The 19,030-nt window shown below is 46.5% G+C and overlaps 1 pseudogene; it reads left to right on the forward strand.

The window, feature by feature from the left end:
- The first annotated feature begins 3,079 nt into the window (after nucleotides 1-3,079).
- LOC123942230 lies at nucleotides 3,080-3,818 on the forward strand (annotated as a pseudogene).
- Nucleotides 3,819-19,030: the final 15,212 nt, after the last annotated feature.

A 19,030-nucleotide genomic window follows, 5' to 3' on the forward strand; every position in this document is an offset into this window, starting at 1 on the left:
GAACAGGAAAGAGCTCTGGGAAACTAACAATATGACAACAGAAATGAATAATAGAGGGAATACACTGGATGATTATAGTTGTCCTTCCCCAAAGTGGTACAGTCAGGAGGGTGATGGCAGCAGGAGAGAAGACCTGTTTGTTTCTTAATCAAGTGATTCCAAAAAGTTAATAATAATTGTTTTTAAAAAGAGGGTGAATAGGAAAACAATTTCAGGAAGATTTCTCTGAGTTCACAGGGATCAGCACACATGTTGAGAGACCCACCCAAATTCTCACCTAGAGCAGAGGAGAGGAGACCCACACCAGGACATGTCACAGTGAAATGTCAGAAAGGGTGGGAGGGCAGACACCATGAAGACTCCAAGAGGCAACAACACAGGCCTGGGGACTGCAAGACATGACGCAAGAACCCGAAATCCCGAGGACAACTCTGTCTGGCACAGAATCTCTGTCACATCACCGTGTGCCTCAGGGCGAGGACAGCCTAAAATGTCCTCAGATGTGAGAGTTTCTCTTCTACTTTTCATGACACCTTCCACAGGACACCAGGAGACTGGGTGGACAAATGATGGAGAAAACTAACAAGGGGATCACATGGAATTCCTGGCCACAGGGAGCCGGAAGGAGAGAGGCCAAGGGCCCCCAGGAGGAGCTGCAGGGGTTCCGGGTGTCAGTCCTGCCCCAGGGGCACAGGCATCCAGTCCCCATGGGTCACAACTGAGGGCTGCAGGCCAGAAAGCTGCACAGACATGAAGAGAGGATAAGATTGGATGGGCTTGGATATGTTCATGAAGGTTTACCCAGGGGGATCTGGGGAAGGATTTAAAGGAGCACAATAAAAAATAAATGAAGGGATAAGACATTTATTTACTCTGGGGAAAATAAAGTCGATTCAGGAAAAGGCACAATCATAGTCTACAAAATATTCAGTTGTGACGAATGTGTCCTAATAATGCAAGCACTGCACACTGAGCTCATCAAAATCATCAAATAATTATATGGGGCAGATGGGAGAGTGTGAAAGAGGAGTCAGTTCAGTAAAGTTGCATAAACTGGAAGACCAGAGAAGGAGTCTGAGAAGCAGGAAACCTAGAGGCCCAGAAGCAAAAATCAGAGAATCAACCAGAAGAACTAAATACAGGTGGTCTCTGAGATGCAGGAAATGGGGACATGAAAGCTTGGGGACATCTCCCTTGATATCCAGTATTGCAGAAGGATTTGACTTTTAAATCTCTGTGTCTATGCCTTTGCTACAAAGACAACATGGGGGGTGAGATGATGAGTCAGGATGAGTTCTGCATGGAGGCCGTAGAGATGGGGCAGGAGTTGGAGGAGTTGTGGGATCAAGTGTTGTTTTTATGGGATGATTTTATCTTGGTTGATTTAGTTTTGCTTTATGTGGCTGCATGGGAGTCATCCCAGCATGTTTGTAGGAGGAATGGCTGAGCCAGGAGGGAGGGGGAAGGGCATGATGCAGGTGAGTGAGGGGCCAGGTGTACCCACATGGAGGGACAGCCTGAAACAGGAGGGCCCCTCCCCCATCACTGCTTAGAATCTGAGGACACAAGTGCAGACCTGGGATGGGGGGTCGGAGGGAGTGTGCAGTATTCTGTGAGTCCTTCTTTTATGAGTAAGGAAAAATTAGCTCATCACCTCTGAGAGGGGAGCAGGGAGGGAGTGCAGGAGGAGGTGAGAGGCAGCCCTCTCAGGAGGGTAACAGGAGCTGACTGGGGAAATGGCATCTGGAGAGAGCAGGACTGGGGTCCCTGAGCTCTGTGCTCTTCACCTTAGAGAGAGAGAGAGAGAGAGAGAGAGAGAACTTCCAGCAGCAGGAGGGCAGATAAAAGAACAGAAGCAAATGCAACAAGACAGCTCAGGGGTGAGAATCACATCCCGTTTACTTTGTCTTTTATCACTTTTCCCATTTTATAATTTTTCTGCAGTGAATATAGATGACATCATATATATTGTACATCATACATACACATCAAAACCAGTATGTAAAGGCTTTATTTACACTTTAAAAGGGAAGGAGATAGTAGGAAAGTCAGTCTCTCAGGGCACAGAGCTGGAAGGGCTGGGCCTGCTCTCTGCGCTCTGGGCAGGGCACTCACAGAGTCTTTGCTCCATGTCTCAGGACCCTGCTCTGTGGGGGGCCAGGCAGGGCCTTTCCCTTCTTTTTAGGGTGTGTTCATTGTTTCATTTAATAGTAGCATGCCAGTTTTATGCTTTCAAGCTGACGGGTTTTCTACCTTACATGGCATTTCAAGCTAGTTCAGTGGGAGGATTTGCCTGTACAATGTAACCACCTGTTTCACAAATAGAAGCTCAAAGGCAAAATAGTTCCGTGAAAATATGATTGGTCCCAAAGTAGAAGATCAGAACCTGAGTCTTCAGTCATAGTGTGAGGATGATCTGTCAGGTTTTGGGATTTTAAAGAAGTGTATTTTTGAAAACTTTATTCATGCGCATACAAGAGAATTCCAGAGATACTCACAGATACACAAAAGTAAAGAAGTCACATGGTAACCCCTCATCCACCCCTCACTCAAGTTCTTTGCCCCAAAACCAGCACAGTCAGCCATTTGTCATGTCTCTTATCAGAAAAATACACCTGTGTCCTGATGTCCACCGTTATATCAGGAAACAAGCTCAGGCCACAGCCGGGGACAAAATATTTGCAAATCACATATCTGATGAAGGACTTGCTGTAGACTACTCATAAAACCCTTAAAAAGGGGACCAATAAGAAAAGCACTTGGTAAAAAAGTGAGCAAAAATGGGGGTTGGGGCTGGCAGGTGGGAGGGGCCCTAGAACTTTGGGGGAGGAGCTTGAGCGTCAGCCACTAGCCGGGTTCTGGCAACATCCGTGTCCAGCTCTGGGCTCTGGTTATTGTCGTCCAGCCGGCGGATCCCTGCACCACCCCGGAGACCAGCACTCTCGCGCAGGGCAGGAGAAGCCGTCCCTGGAGCTGCGGCGAGGAATGGAAGCGGAGAACGCGCACAGCTCTTCCCTTCAGCCGCTCAAGCTGTTTATACATTCCCGTGTCCACGAATGATGACTGTAGCCGCTGAACCTTTGATGATCTTGCTTTACCAGGTAAACTGGTATTGGATTTCCCCCTGTGGTGGGGAGGACACCACCAGGCAGCAGCGCTCTTTCCTGTAAAGAATTTTGTGAAGAAGGACGTATTCTAGTGCAGAAATCCCAGCGATATCAGCCACGAATAGCAGTGGTTAGTGGAAAATGTATTTATGAAATTTTTAGTAAGAAGTTTTTGGAGTTAAGGTTAAAAACTTAGAATTAGGACTTTAGCCGCAGAAGATCCCAGACTCGGAAAGCCCATGCTGTGTCATGCCATCATCCATTGTGAGTTGGGCTCAGTTTCCTGGAGCCCAGCACAAGGCACAGGACGGTGAAAGACTTGAGAGATCAGCTGGAAGGCACTGAATGAAACACTGACGTTCAGGCAGTGAATCTAGCCCAAGAGGACGCAGAGAGGATGGCTGTTAAGGAAAAAAACATGACCTGGGTCATGAAGTAGTGTATGGCGGTGCTTTTGCAGAATATCTATGCGACAGCCACCCTGGCAGCTTCCCTTCCACAGGGCTAACTGACAGCAGAGAATCAACTTTCTGGGACATTCCAAAAGGGGAGTGGATGACGCAGTCCTTTACAGACCAGATTCCTTCCTTTAATAATCACTGTGGGACGCAAAATAGGAAGAAGGAAACCATGCCTCAGAGTGGTGCTACTCAGCTCTACCTAAATGCTGCAGTCAATGCAGTCTTCAAGAAGCGGCCCTCAGTTTGCTAACTGAGGCATTTTAACAGTATTTTACTCTGTGCTAGGAAGATAGTACACTTGTGTGGTGGAATCAACTGTATGAACCAAGCAAGTTGGGAAGGAAAAAGTAGAGCTTTTGTGTATGAGCTTTTGTAGTTGAATTAACCGTCATTCCAGCTTTATAAACTATACTTCCTTTATGAAGAAATGGATCTTCCTTTGGGGAGTCACATTTAATCTATAATTTTAAAATGGAATGGTCTGAATATTTATACTTGATGATTATTGTTATGCCCAAATAATGGGTCCGTGATTAAAGGAGCGAGACTGATATAAGGTGAAAGTCAAGCAAAGCTTTATTTCCTGCCAAGCATCAGGAATCTAACCGAACATTCGGGGCCGCACCCATTACAAGAGAGGGCGACCCTTCTCTGTTTCACAGACTAGCTTTTAAGGGCAAAGGCCATGCGGTTGGGCCTGGCCATGCACAGGTGTCCAATGAAAATGTAACACACACAGGAAACTCCACAGTGATGCTAGGTGACCAATTGAATTACAATTTACCTTAGTAGACATTTGAACCAGCCTATTACACCTTGATTAGGATTGGCGCCAAAAAGTCTCCCAGAGGGCGGGGTCCCTACTCCTTGGTAGCTAAGGAGACAGTATGCAAACCCCCACTGATCGGATGTCTCCACCTGGTCTGACCCACCCTGGTTTCCGGAACTTGTCTCCAAGTAAATCCTCTGGGGGAAGGGGAGTAGGGACAGTTTCTAAATAGGTCCTTACAATTATGAATATTTATACTTGACTGAACTGTGCATAAACCCTGATACACCATTATTCCTTTTGTGTCTAAGAAGGGCATGCTAGTCATAATGGCCACTGGTAAAGAGGCAAACGTGTTCGTTTCTGTATACGAAGTTACCCCACAGTGGAGTCTCTTTCAGTGGTTTTTAGCGGGGTTGGATGGGCTCCCTGAGTCATGTTCACACTCACACTCTGCATCATCCGTGGGGAGTGTGTGGAGAGGCGCAGTAGGAATGTGAAGTGTGGCCTTCCGGCAGCGAAGCTGGCCTGGCCTTCTCTGATGGGGCCCCGAAGCCTGGCTCTGGCCCCTCATCCTGGCGTTAATCCTCTAGTAGAGGCAAAAGTTGTTCTGCTGAGGCTCCAGAGAACACAGTATACCTTTTAAGGGTGTTACTTCCTCTGTTTTACTTGAGATACATACATTTGATAGGGAAGGAACTGGATTTTTCTTACCAGAGCTCTCACTCTTCTATTTTTAATCTTTCTTGGCTTTCAGGGTATAACGTGGAAAGTGGTGAGGAATGAACTCTCAGACTGAGCGACAACTGGCAGATGTCTGATAGTCTTCTGGAAACTGGTGCTCGATGTACAAGAGATATATTAACATAACAATTTTTCTTGCTGGGTACATCTAATCAGTAATTGAAAAGATCTTGTCTGCATCATTGCTGTCTGATACCATACACTAAGTGAGCCTTATGGCAGGTGAGTTTGTAATAATGTACATTTGTGATTGTCTTATGTCTTTTCCATGGTGCTGCAAAGAGTCCGGACTGCTAGGCCTGGGGGATAGTAAGGCTGCGTGTTCAGAAATGCCATCTGCGGGGCACCTGGGTGGCTCAGTGGGTTAAAGCCTCTGCCTTCGGCTCAGGTCATGATCCCGGCGTCCTGGGATCGAGCCCCGCGTCGGGCTCTCTGCTCTGCAGGGAGCTTGCGTCCTCCTCTTTCTCTGCCTGCACCTCTGCCTAGTTGGGATTTCTCTCTGTCAAAATAAATAAAATTAAAAAAAAAAAAAGAAATTATACTGTTGCCCCCTCCAAACTCCCTTTTGAAAAAAAAAAAAAAAAAAAGAAATGCCATCTGCAGTTACTCCTGGTCCCATCTGAATATCCTGACATCATACATACACAGGGAGCATGCTGTTTTCAATATGAAAATATTGATGAAGTTTTTTTTTTTTCCTGAGAGATTATATGGCCTGTTCTTTTCTATATAATAGGAAAAACATATTCTTGTGAATCTTAACATACTATTTAGCTGTGGCTATGATGGATTTTATATTTCCCTTAGTCCAGGTCAAACTGTGTCAATCAGCCCATGTTATCTCACTCATGTACATACCGCTGTTCACACGGGTGTTTAATGCGGGTGCTTGAGGTACCTTGTCACAGGGATTAGTAACAATGAGTTATTTTCTCACGGGACTATGTAAATTGTGGAAGTAGGAATTGCTTTGCTACATAATAATTGTAGTCTTACAACCATAGATTTTTTTTTTATTTGAGTGGAGAAAATACCCTTTAAATTATGCTGGACACTCATTAGAGAATAGGTCTGAGGATTTTCCAAGCATGTAATAATGGTGTTTCTCATGACATATGAAAGAGGAATAGTAAATGTTGATATATGACAACATAAGAATTTTCATTAAATAATACTGAAAAAGTTTAAAGACTGATGGATTTCACCATAAAAATATTAAGAAAGATTGTTTAAAAATGGGCCAAAATCTGGACAACTCAAGAAGATACACTCATAGGTAATAAGCACATGAAAAGATGTTCAGCAGCAGGTGTCATCAGGGAAATGCAGGTGACAACAGTGATCTGCCATCACACACTATTAGATGGTGGGAATGCAACCACTGATAGTGTCACCTGCTGACCAGGACAAGGAGCCACAGAAAGCCTCAGTCACTAACGGTGAGAAGACAAAACAACACAGCCGCTGTGGGAGATGGTCAGCAGGTCCTTATAAAGTCAGATGCAGACTAAGCACACAAGCTCCTGATCCCCCTGTAAGGTACTTACCCAAGTCATTTGAGAACTCCTGTCTGCACAACAACCTGCATGCAAATTGTCCCAGCGGAACAGCTCTTACCTGTGGGCTGTACATCCTGACTTCCTTCCAAAGACTACTTTATGGAAGGGGACAAAACAAAAGAAGGAACTTCACAGTGAGCAACTGGGTTAGATGACCTTAGTCAGTGGGTGAAGGTGAATTTCAATCTGTGATGAGCAAGTGATCACTGTGATGAGGGAGCTGGAGGCTGGCTGAAGACAAAGCAAAAGCTGGCACCTTGCACCCCCTCTCCACCCACTCCCCTATGTGTGACATTCCTCAGGCACCTCTAACTGCCATAAAAGAAAAACAAATAGTTAACTTGCAGAGATCACAATCCTGCAAGATAGGAGTCTCCCCCTTGGTTTACAAAAGTCCTTGATATTTACAACAAAGAAGTTACCTTATCAATAGCCCAATTTCCAGAGGCACATAACTCAGTTCCTCAAGCACTAACTTCACCCTCCCCTCCATAAACAAAACTGAAGGAGACTGAGGTAGAAGGATAAGTAAATAAAGTTAAATTTCTTCTAAACCTAAATCTCACTAACAAGGGCGCTTGATAGCAGGAATGTGACATTCCACCAGGAGACCCCCAATTGTCTTTATGTTAGTGCCTCCTTAGAGGGAAAACGGCCTTGGCTTGATAGTAACCAGGTCTTCAATATCCTGACAGTCTTCTTTACCCAGATAGCCCTTCTGAACACCCCCTTTGTCCTCACCTACTCAACTCCTGTGTATATAACCAACCACTCCTCACATCCCCGGGGCAGCAGCTCTTTCTGCCCATGGGTCCTGTCCCCATGCTTTAATAAACTACCATTTTGCACCAAAGATGTCTCAAGAATTCTTTCTTGGTCATCGGCTCCGGACCTCAGCCCACCAAACCTCACCTAGGTTCTAGAACTTCATCAACTGTATGTTCTTACTATGTTGTATGGAGAATAGCCCGCCCAGGTGTGGTCTTCCCAAACCCCACAGCCTCAGTCAGCCTGAAACACAATCAGAGACAGTCTACAAAGTACCCGAACCATCTCCTCAAACATGTCAGGGTCATGAAAAATAAGGACAGTCTGAGACACGGTCACAGCCAAAGGAGCCTGAAAGAGCCATGATGGGACTCAATGAGGCAACTTGGATGCGATCTTGGGAGAGAAAACAAAACCATGAAAGCAAATCTCATGTGGAGATCAGTAGTAATGTGTGAATGTTGTGTCATTAGCTGTGACAAATGCATGACGGTGAGATTGGGGTTAAAGACAGAACAACTGAGCGTGGGATCCACAGGGACTCTGCACTAACTTTGTCACTCTCTGTAAATCCCCAGCTATTTTAAGATAAAAGAGTGTCATTTGGAAAATAACCCTCAGAGAGGGAATGGGTCCAGGAAGAACAAGGATCCACATTTCAGTTTTCCTGAGCTTGTTATCCAGGGGCTGGAGAGAGGGTTGTGGGGAGGACAGATGCAACTCAGACAGGGGGCAGGACTCCAGAGCGCTCCTCTCCTCAGAACCCCGCCCAACCCCTGCACCTGGCCCCAGGGCTACTCAGAAGGCACCTCTTGACACTTAAACTGCCCATCCTCCATCTGGACCTGACTCAGCTCAGCATCCTGCGCTCCCTGGTGTCAGGATGCAAGCGTGGCAGCACCCCCTGTGGCCACAGGGCTGAGGGCAGAAGATGTGAGCACCCTTTGGGTTTCTCTGCAGGAACCCTCCCACCCCCACCCAGGGACTCCTTGAGCTCCCAGCGGGGCACAGGGCTATGCCCACAAGGGGAATACCCCATACAGTGCCAAATCCTCAGTCTGAATTGTCTCCCAAAACACACGCTGGCATAGGTACTTTGTCTCAGTCCCTAAGAGCAGGAGAAGGAGGGGAGGGGGAGGGTGATGAGCTCCCTGGGTGATGGCTTGGATCCTGGGGATGCTCCTGGAGGAGTGAGCAGAGGGAGGAAGTCGTGACATTAGGGGGTGGGGGCCAACAAGAGTGCAGGAGGAGGAACCAGGAATGAGAGGGTCAAGGGAAGAGTTCATCTTAGGGCACTGTTGTGGGAGGAGGATGAGTTCTGTCTGGAAGAGGCACAGAATTTTCTGGCTGGGGTTCTGGGGCATCAGGGGCCTGAGAGGAGAGAGCAAGGCCTGTGCACCCTGAAGGCCAGCTCTGGTTTCAGATTCTGGAGTTTCCAGATTCCCACTCCCAGACTACGGTTTTAGAGATGCCTACCATACACCCTTGTTTCACAGCCTCTGCCACCTGGGAACATTCTCTGCTTGTGAAGACAGTGGAAACTCTAGGAAGAGCAGCCCCAGGGCCTCCCACAGGGAAGGGCCAGCAGCTGGAGCCATGGAGATGCCATCCTGGAGCTTGGGGGCAGCACGTGGGATGGAGGCTGGACACGGCCATGGTACAAGGAGAGCAGCCAGGACTCAGGGCCCAGGTTTCTGGCTCACATTTCCCCCGGGATCCAGATGTGTCCCCTCCTCTCTCCCCAGGCCTGCAGGACCCAGGCGTCTGAAAACCATGCCCAATGTGGCCAAGAAGGGAAGCCCCTGTGCAGGGTCAGACCCCGCCTTTTTGAACCTGGTAGGTGGCCCTCCTCCCCCACCTGGAGAGCCCAGGACCATGGTGTGTGGCCTTTTCTACTCCTTGCTGCCCTGTGGACACAGGGACCTGCTGTCTGCCTCCCTCAGGCCTGGCTTCCTGCCCCTGCAAACTGGGAAATGACAACCTCTGCTCTTGTTGCATCTGCAGATCCACATTCTCATTTCTGTACATGGTCACCCGGGTGAAGAGAATTCTGACGTCCCTCGGGATCACTTCTCAAAGCCATGATAACACGTACTTTTGAAGTGTGCAACGAATCTCCACATATTTAGGCATTTTCCAGAGATCTTCATGTTATGGTTTTTGTCACAGAGTATAGTCTAAAATTTCACTGACTTTCCATTTATGGAGAATTATTTTATAGTCATTCTGTGGTCTATTTTGGCTCATGGTATGATTTAATTCCTATAATCCTTACTTGTTCCATTAATGAGAGGAGCATGGATGTCTAAATATGATAATTTGTCTATTTTGTCACATATGCTAGAAATTTATAATTAGGTTTTCTCCATTCATTACCTTGGTCTTGCGGTGATGCTGACCTGTTATCTTGACAGAAAGTCCCTCTTTGTCTCTAGTGATGCTCCTGGTCTGAAAGCCTATTTTGCTTCAGAATAATGCAACATTCTAGATTTCTTATTCTTTTCATTCCCATGGGGATATTCTTTAACCTTTTAACTTCTGACTTATTTTGGTTTCTCATTTCAAGTTTTCTTTTTTTTTTTTTTAAGATTTTATTTATTTATTTGACAGAGAGAGAGATCACAAGCAGACAGAGAGGAAAACCGGGGGGTGGGGTGGGGGGGGAAGCAGGTTCCCCGCCGAGCAGAGAGCCCGATGCGGGACTCAATCCCAGGACCCCAGGATCATGACCTGAGCCAAAGGCAGAGGCTTAACACACTGAGCCAGCCAGGCGCCCTCTCATTTCAAGTTTTCTATTCTGCATTGTATTGGTCTACCTTCACCATCCTGATAATCCAAACTTTTTTCTTGGAATTTTAGTTGGTTTTTATTTAATATGATTTCCTGACATGGTTGGTTTTGCATCTATCATTTTCTTATTTGTTTCCGAATTGTCCCTTCTATTTTCTGTCCTCTTTCCTCTTCTTTATCCTTGTTGGTTTCAAGCAATTTTTTGTTTATTTGTTAATGGTCTGATTCTTCTAGTGGCTCTGTAGCTATATTTATTTCCATTAATATTTATTTAAGTTGTAGAAACTGAAATCTGAATCTTTGGGGTGCTTGGGTGGCTCAGCTGATTAAGCAGATTGTTGATTTCGGCTCAGATGATCTCAGGGTCATGGTATTGAGTCCTGCTTTGGGTTCCCTGCTGAGTAAGAAGCTTGCTTAAGATTCTCTCTCTCCTTCTCCCCCTTCCTCCCACTATCTATGCTTACTCTCAAAACAAAGCAGAAAAGAAGAATGTAAGGACTTATTTTATATTTTTATTTTAGCCAGAGGCTTCCATTGAGGTTAAACAATAACTTTGTTGTTTAACCCTTAAACTGTCCCTGCTCCCCTTCCCCCAGGGGACTTAAAAACTAGTCCCTGAAACCAGCTCCAGGTAACAAAGCCCAGATACAAGGGTGGGTCAGGCCAGGGGGAGACATCATCAGATCAGTGGGGGTCACATACTGTCTCCTAGCTACCAAGGTGATGGGCTAGTTTCCATGGCTACTGTGGGGTGAATTGTATTTCAGTTAGCGACCTGTGTGTGGCCAGGCCCAACCACATGGCCTTTGCTCTATAAAAGTTAGTCTGGGGGGGCGCCTGGGTGGTTCAGTGGGTTAAGCCGCTGCCTTCGGCTCAGGTCATGATCTCGGGGTCCTGGGATCGAGTCCCACATCGGGCTCTCTGCTCAGCAGGGAGCCTGCTTCCCTCTCTCTCTCTCTCTCTCTCTCTCTGCCTGCCTCTCTATCTACTTGTGATCTCTCTCTGTCAAATAAATAAATAAAATCTTTAAAAAAAAAAAAAGTTAGTCTGGGGCACCTGGGTGGCTCAGTGGGTTAAGCTGCTGCCTTCAGCTCAGGTCATGATCTCAGGGTCCTGGGATAGAGTCCCACATCGGGCTCTCTGCTCAGCAGCGAGCCTGTTTCCCTCTCTCTCTCTCCGCCTGCCTCTCTGTCTACTTGTGATCTCTCTCTGTCAAATAAATAAATAAAATCTTAAAAAAAAAAAAGTTAGTCTGGAAAGCAGGGAGGGGTTGTCCTTTCTGTAGGGGTGACCCCGACCGGTCTGTTTGACGGTTGGTTGGATTCTTGATGCTTGGCGTGAAATAAAGCTTTGCTTGATCTTTTCTTTGTATCAGTCTCACTCCTTTAATCATGGACCCATTATTGGGGTAGCCATTTTGGGGGGGACCTAACATTGGGGGCTCAACCAGGATTAAACAACGAGAACTGAGCCAGCATCAGAATTTCTGGGTCTGAATCTGTCTGTCTGGTTGCGGAGCTCCAGGTATGGCCCACCGGGGTGAAGCTGGACGTAGCCATGCTCTCCAGGGCTGGAGTGGATGCGGGGATGCCCCATCCCTCTTCTGGTAGATCGTCTAGGGGTTCAAGCCCCCCCCTGGCGGTCATCTGGGTCTGTAGGGCACCGGGTAACCCCCGTCTATAAGGGGCCGGGAAAACCCCCACCACCGGGTGAGGGCCGCTGGATCTGGTTCTGGTCTGTGGCTCATCTCAGCGAGCATCTCGAGGGGACTGAGAAATCCCCACTGGCGAGCATCTATAGGGGCCCGGAGAAAACCCCCACCCATGGCCGGCTCTGGGTAAGGGCCGCTGGGTTTGCCATTGTCTTTGTCTTGTTTCTTTGTAGTCTGTTGTGGTGTTTGTTGTGTTTGAAGGAATGGGGCAAGCAGAGAGTAAGGGGACTCTGACTTTTGTCTCTCCGTTCCTCCTAATAGATGTGGGGCTTCTCCCTCACTCATTTCGTTTGTTAAGGGCTATAACTGGAGCCAACTGGGGTTAGTCTAACTAGAGACAGAGACTTAAGGAATATTCCCAAGCAGCTGCTGAGACAAACTTTGTTTCTGGGACATTCCTTGCCTTCTCTGGCCCCATGTGGACTGCTTAGCCCCTCCCCCCTTGCTGGCAGGAAAGCATGGCGTCTGCTCCTCTCTCGAGGCTGATGAGCTCTAGAACTGGGAACCCTTTCTCTGCATTCTGGTGGCACTTTGTTCTGTTCTTCACTGTTGGGAAACAAGAAGAGCTGCTCCCTGGACCTAACATCCCCCACTCCGGATCTTCCCACCCGGATCTCAGGTAAACATTCGAAACAGTGGGCCCAGGTGAAACGTAAATCAGTATTTGAACTAAGTTAAGTTTGTTGGGTTAATTAGGATGAACATGTCTTTTGAGTTATCAGTAGTAAATGTGAGACTTCAGAGTTTTTACTTAAAGTCAAATTGTAAGGACCTATTTAGAAACTGTCCCTGCCCCCCTTCCCCCAGGGGATTTACTTGGAAACAAGTCCCAGAAACCAGCTCCAGGCAACAAAGCCCAGATACAAGGGTGGGTCAGGCCAGGTGGAGACATCCGATCAGTGGGGGGTTGCATACTGTCTCCTTAGCTACCAAGGAGTAGGGACCCCCACCCTCTGGGAACCTTTTTGGTGCCAATCCTAATCAAAGTGTAATAGGCTGGTTCAAATGTCTACTAAGGTAAATTGTAATTCAATTGGTCACCTAGCATCACTGTGGAGTTTCCTGTGTGTGTTACATTTTCATTGGCCACCTGTGCGTGGCCAGGCCCAACCACATGGCCTTTGCCCTTAAAAGCTAGTCTGTAAAACAGAAAAGGGTCGCCCTAACATAGAAAAAAAGAAGAAAAGAAAGAAACCTGCATCTTTAACTTTTCACAGTCTACTTATGGAAACATTGAACTCCATCCAGTAAGAGAAGAAACATGTCGAAATAGAGTTCCATTTAGCCCTCTGCGCTGCTATGGGCACACGTGTCACCAACACACAGTATAAGCCAGACAATATCATGAACTACTTAGTGTTTTGAAGTCATATGTCTTTTAAAGAAATTAAGAAGAAGGGGCGTCTGGGTGGCTCAGTGGGTTAAAGCCTCTGCCTTCAGCTCAGGTCATGATCCCAGGGTCCTGGGATCGAGCCCCATATCGGGCTCTCTGCTCAGTGGGGAGCCTGCTTCCTCCTATCTCTCTGCCTGCCTCTCTATCTACTTGTGATCTCTGCCTGTCAAATAAATAAATAAAATTTAAAAAAAGAAATTAAGAAGAAAATGTACAAAAACAGCAAGATACCATTTCGGTTCATTATTCTGTACATGAGACCATCCAGTGTCACTTCCTTTTGTCCACAGGACTTCCCTTAAAATTAGTTCGGGCAGGAGAGCTCACAATGAATTCTCCTAGCTTATATTTATCAATGTTATATTTATCTAAAATTGATCTCATTTGTATTTACCTAGCTTTTATTTCTCTTTACTTTGCATTTTCCTCCCTACTTCTGTCTTATTTCTATGGTTTTCATATGAGAGAAGTTTCCCAACCCTAGTTGTTCAGTTAGATGAATGTCAACCATTGTTAAGACTCATGAAACTAGTCCAAAGACGAATATGCAGAACAGGTCCCTGGTCCTAGAGTTTCCTGCTGACCTTTACATTGGGTCCTCTCCCCCGTTCCCAACTTTGGGCCACCGCTGGTCTCCTTCCCGTCTGTACTTGTGACATTGCTCATTCTGTTAGACTGATCATGAAGGGGATCTCTTCATCTCCAACAATGCATCCTATTCTCAAATCTTTTATTTCTGGTGTTAAGAGAGCCGCTCAGCCTCATCACGTGACAGTTTGCCTGGCACCGATGTTCCATCAGGTCACGGTCCACCTGTGTCTCCATGCTAAAAGCGCACGTGGTTTACAGGGCACCTGGTCCAGCATATTTCTTAGCCTCTCTGCGCAGGCACTGATGCATCTTTCCGGATACGGAGCTGTGTTTGCAGTGACTAAGTCTTCAGCTGCTTCTCCCCAGGAGAACTGTAGGGCTCTAGAGTCCTCTTCCTTTCCTACTGTCTCTGCCCTTTTCCTGGAAAATGTCCAGAGGTCCTGCTGATCTGTTTCTCCTAAACTCTGACCTCAAAGTCCTTCCAACTGTACCCCTGCCCCCGCTCCAGAGCACTTGCCTCGTGCACAGTGTGTGCTGCCAGCATCTCTGGTCCGGGCTCCGGCATCTGTGAGCGTTTCTGTTGTGGCATAACCAAGTGTAACACAATTCAGCAGCTCCAAGTGACATCATCATGGCAATAAATTCCCAAGGGTCTGACTGTGAGGACAGGGGAGGTGGGCAGCTCCAGCTGAGGGTGCTCATTAGGTTGCCATCAGGATAGGACTAGACACTCGGTGATGTGGATATGTGACACGGGCTGGAGGGTCTGCGCTCCCACTCCCACGTGTGGCTATGGCACGAGCGTCAGTCCCTCACTGGCTCTCAGGGGAAGCCTCAGCTCCTCCCTATGTGGGGCTCTCCACAGTGTGGGTCTTTGATACATGGACCCTGGCTTTTCTCAAACCCATGATCTGAGGAAGGGAGAGAGAAGGTCCCTTTGCGACCTAATCTCTGATGTCACACAGCCTCACGTCCCCCTTATTCTGTCCATGAGAAGGGAGTCACTGAGCCCAGTCCACACACAAGAGGAGAATTGGTTCTACTGCTTCCTGGGAGGAGAGTCAGTGACTCCATGAACATTTTCAAAACACCATGCTCTGTGCGGAAGGTGTCGCGAACTCTTGTGGAAGATTGTCTTCTCCTTGATTCTCCTTGTAGGGACATGGACCGTGGAGACCAAGAAAAACAGGGCTGTACCCACCTCAAGTCTAGCCTTGACATAAGTACAGCCATCTTGGCCCTGGCAGCCATCTTAGGCCTCCATGACCAGTAAATGACCCCTGGCTCCAGGAAGACTGACCAGAAGTTTTAAAAACAAAACACCAAAAACCAATTAGAAATAGGATAGCTTAATGAGGTAATAAGTCATGTTAGGAGTAAGATAGCTTAATGAAGTAAAGTCATGTCAGGGGTAGGATAGACTGACGTTGTAATAAACCATGTCAGAAGTAGGATAGCTTAACATTGATAAATCACAAGAACATAGGGATGCGATCGTGGCCCAATCACCTACAGCCGAGTCCACCCCTACTTGGTACACCTCTACTCTGTTTTTTTAAAAACTCTGACTGTAATCTGGTTCAGGGTCCAAGTTCCTACTCTGCTGTGTTGGGTATACTTGGGCCCAAGCTTAAGCTTGTCAAATAAACCCTCGTGTGCTTGCATCAGTGTCAGCTCCTTGGTCATCTCTCAGACACGAAAACTCAGGCATAACAGGATGAACCTTGCTGTGTGCGCTTTTGCTGCTCTTCTGGGGCAAGTGACTTGGATCTGTATGCTCAAGGGTTTTGCACCAAACTGGAGGAATTTTGACACAAGATTTCCTGATTTAGCCGCTCCTTTTTTCTCCTTCTCATTTTTGGACTCTATTTGTCTTTTTTTATTCTCCCGTGTATTTCTGAGGTTTTTTAGTTTCTCTTTAATCTTTCTTCCGTGTCTTTTGGATTGGGTAGTTTTGTTTTTTTTTTTAAATTCATTTCTATTTCTATTCAGCCTCATTGAGTCTTCATTCTGCCTTTGCAGGCCTTCAATGCTGTTGACCTATTGAACTTCACTATATATAGATATATATAAAGTAAGAATATAATATAATATATATATTTCTTAGTTCATTCTGCTTCTTTCTTCATATTTCCTTTCTGTTCGCCATTTAATACCAAGATTTTCTCACATTCTTTCAACACGTATTTATTCTGCAGCTGCCCGGGAGCCTGCGGTGTTGACCCACATCCGGGTGCTCTGGGAATACGGTTCTTTTGACTTTCTCATTAGAGTCACACATTTGTTTCTATGAATGCCTGCTAATGTGTCCTTTAAAAGTGGATTGTGCATTTTATGTTTTAGTGAATCTGGAATCCATATTATTTTTTTGAAGATTGTTCTTTTTTTTAGAAGTGTTTAACCCGCAGGGACCCCACTATGACCAGAGCCCCTGCAGGGCTTGCCAAGGGTCCAGCCTTGACTGAATGGAGAAGCCTGAGTTGGGGGTGGGAATGAGAAAGAAAGAGACAGAAAGAATGGGATCCAGAGGTTTACAGCCAATGCTGCTATGAGGACATTTGTTTGTTTATAGCAGTTTCATAGGATTCAAGCACAATACAGTCACCTATATTGGGAGGCAGCTTGATCATTGCATTTACAATTCAACAGAACAACCAGTATAACAGTTGTAAGGACCTATTTAGCAAGAGGCTTTCATTAAAGTTAAACAAAAACCTTGTTTAACCCTTAAACTATCCTTGCTCCCCTTCTCCCCAGGGGATTTACTTAAAAACAAGTCCCAGAAACTAGCTCCAGGTAACAAAGTCCAGATACAAGAGTGGGTCAGGCCAAGTGGAGACATCTGATCAGTGGGGGGTTGCATACTGTCTCCCTAGTTACCAAGGAGTATGGGCCCCTGCCCTTTGGGAGCCTTTTGGCGCCAATCCTAACCAAGGTATGATAGGCGAATTCAAATGTCTGCTAGGTAAATTGTAATTCAATTGGTCACCTAGTATCACTGTGGAGTTTCCTATGTGTGTGACAATCTCATTGGCCACCTGTGCCTGGCCAGGCCCAACTGCATGACCTTTGCCCTTAAAAGCTAGTCTGGGAAACAGAGAAGGGTTGCCCTCTTTGTAAGAGGTGCGGCCTTGAATGGCCAATTTGATTCCTGAGGCTTGGTGCGAAATAAAGCCTTGCTTGACTTTTGCTTTGTATCAGTTTTGCTCCTTTAATCATGGACCCATTATTGGGGTATCCAATTTTGAGGGGACCCAACATATGGGGGCTCTGTCCGGGATTAAATGATGAGAAGTGAACCAGCATCAGAATTTCTGGGAAAAGCCTTGAGGTAAGATCTCACAGATTTTACTCTGTGGGATCCGCCAATCTCCAGGTGCTCTGTGAGATCAGTCTGTTTGTCTGGGTGGAGCTCCAGGTATAGCCCACCAGGGTGAAGCCTGATGGGGCCATGCTCCCCAGGGCTGGAGAGGATGCGGGGATGCTCCTTCCCTCCACTGGTAGATCGCCAGGGGGTTTGAGTCCTCCTAGGCGGCCAGGGGGTTCGAGTCCCCCTGGATGGACAGAAGCTCAAAAAGTCTCCACCAGTGGCAGGTTCTGGGTAAGAACTACTGGGCCTGCGGTTGTCTTTGACTTGTCTTTTTGTTGTCTGCTGTGCTGTTTGTTGTGTTTGAAGGAATGGGGCAAGCAGAGAGTATGGGACTCTGACTTTTAATGGCTATAACTGGAGCCAACTGGGGGTAGTCTAACTCAAGACAGAGACTTTAAGGAATATTCCCAAGCAGCTGCCAAAACAACTTTGTTTCAGGGACATTCCTTGCCCTCTCTGGCCCGACAGAGACTGCCTAGCCCCTCCCTCTTGCTGGCGGGAAAGCATGGCTTCTGCTCCTCTCTTGCAGGTGATGAGCCCTAGAACTGGGAACCCTTTCTCTGCATTCTGGTGGCACTTTGTTCTGTTCTTCACTGTTGGGAAACAAGAAGAGCTGCCCCCTGGACCTAACACCTCCCACTCTGGATCTTCCCACCCAGGTCTCAGGTAAACATTAGAAATGGAGTGGGCCCAGGTGGAACATAAATCAGTATTTGAACTAAGTTAAGTTTGTTGGGTTGATTAGGATAAACATGTCTTTTGAGTTAACAGTAGTAAATGTGAAACTTCAGAATTTGTTCTTCAGGTCAGATAAGCTCATGTTATTTGTTAGAATCTGTTAAAATCTCTGTTAAATCTATTAGCAAAGAGATGACTAAACTGATGCTTAATTGTCTGTCTCAAAGTTTTAATGGGTAGTTGTTAAAGCAGCTTTCAAAGTCTTTGCTAACCTGAAACTTTAAACCAAATGGGGTAAAATGCTAGAGCGCTGGTTGCTGGAATTAGGTTTGTGCTTTTAAAATCTGTTGGTAAACATGTTTTGTGCTTAACTGATTGATAAATTTGCCATCTAAAGAATTCTGTTTTAACAGTTCACAATTGGTTTATATTTAGTCTTCAGTAGAGGTTAAGGTATTTCTAAGAGTTCAAAATTCTGCTAAGTGTAACTAAGACTGATGGAAATAAGGGAAGCAACCCTGTATGTAAAAAGTAGAAGATCTGTAAAAAAAAGAAAAGACCTGATGCTTGATCCTGTTTAAATAAGAAAGAAAAATAGCCCTGGGGCCACTGTCAGAGCTAGATCTGGGGCCGCTGTCAGAGCTAGATCCATTCATAAAGAATGCAAGGGGAGACCGATCACCACCCCCCCATTAGCCAGGGATGGGGGGAGGTGTCCAACCTGTTTGAATCTGAAGAGTGCCTGACTGTGTGAATGTGTCTGTATGGCTCCACCGCTTCGGCTATGGAGTCTGAGTGGGCTGCACCCTGAGTCTCGCGGGGCGTCATATGGCATAACGGTCATCTACTCCACGGAGTAGTAGCCTGGTCCAGGGCTATACGGACAGACCTTAGGTAAGACGCTCCTAAGTTCCTGCGAGGGACACGAGCAGGACAGCATCTGAAAGATCCCCCTCTCTTTGTCTAGGACATCATTCATGATGGGCGGGAAACCCAGAAAACTCATAGCTTAAGACAGCATGCTTAAAAATAAAAACAGAAAAGACACTGGTATAGGAAAGCTGTTTTTCTCTCTGTTTAAAAGGGCAA

The sequence above is a fragment of the Meles meles genome, chromosome 5, assembly GCF_922984935.1.
Source record: "Meles meles chromosome 5, mMelMel3.1 paternal haplotype, whole genome shotgun sequence".
Classification (NCBI taxonomy): domain Eukaryota; kingdom Metazoa; phylum Chordata; class Mammalia; order Carnivora; family Mustelidae; genus Meles; species Meles meles.